We start from the raw sequence: 1,269 nt of genomic DNA, 5'->3' as shown, positions 1-1,269 counted from the left end.
TTTTTTATAGATTCTAAAATTATATGTTTTTCTATTCATTCATTTTAGGAGACATGGAAGAATCAATTGAAACTACAATAAATTTAAGTGAGGAAAATCAAGTTAATGAAGTGGATAATCTTATGGGAACTACCGTAAATGGAGAAGAAGAAGCATACAATTTGTATAACAGTTATGCAATACGAACTGGATTTAGTATTAGAAAATCTAGAAAAAGACATGGTGCTGATGGAAACATACGACGTAGAGAATATTGTTGCTCAAAAGAAGGTAAAATGTATGACAAAGACTTTTCAACAAAGCAACGCCAAACTCTAGAAACAAGAACTAGATGTAGAGCAATGATTTTATAACAAAACTGATGTAAATGTAAATAATATTTTAGGTATATTTTGGGTTTAACATCATTATCCACAGCATCAAGTTTAATTGAGCATGCCCACTCCCCTACGATCAGTTGGATAGACCAGATGGAGTTGGAAGAGGGAAATTGGGAAACAGTCACCTCTAAAACGCGTACATCTCAGCGTCCAAAAGCAATAGAAAATTCAACAACTCGATTTAAGAGAGTCAGTATACTCCAGACATGTTTTAAATGGGTTCTTTACTGGAATTATAGGGGAATCCTCAATATGGAGACCCAAAGGAATGTTTATAACATGTGTATTTCTTATAAAACACATTTCCTTTGCCTGGCGGAACCTATAGTTGACTTGGAGTCCATCAGACAGAGCTTTTGGGCTAAGTTGGGGATGGTTTTTGTGGATACTAATCAGCATGATAGAAAAACACTTTTGCTATTTCGTTCAGCTCTGTTTGCACCTGTAATTACTGTTATTGATCGTCAGGAGCAGTTCATTCTGATTAATTGTCAAATCCAGGGTCAAGTAAATTATCTGTGTTTTGTGTATGGTAGTATTTGGGCCAACAGGCGTCACTTTCTATTTCATGGCATTCTTGAGTTATATGCAGCTAACCTAGGGGATTGGATGATTGTGGCGCATTTCAATGCAATCCTTGGACATCATGAAAAAACTAGTCGGCCTCCTGCCCAGAGACCATGCCAAGACTTTGTAATTTCATTGACACCGGTGAATGGTGTGATGTGTAATCAGCAGGTTCTTTCTACACATGGACAAATGGGAGCCTCTCACAAGCAAGGGTGAACAACCGTCTTGATAGAGTTCTTGTTTCTAGGGAAATTCTCATACTTCTAGCAATACAGTTGTGTGACTCTGGCCTGCTACCATTCCAACCATCATCCGGTTT

The sequence above is a fragment of the Euphorbia lathyris genome, chromosome 8 (genome assembly GCF_963576675.1).
Source record: "Euphorbia lathyris chromosome 8, ddEupLath1.1, whole genome shotgun sequence".
NCBI classification, from domain to species: Eukaryota; Viridiplantae; Streptophyta; class Magnoliopsida; order Malpighiales; family Euphorbiaceae; genus Euphorbia; species Euphorbia lathyris.
This window is presented reverse-complemented; position numbering follows the sequence as displayed.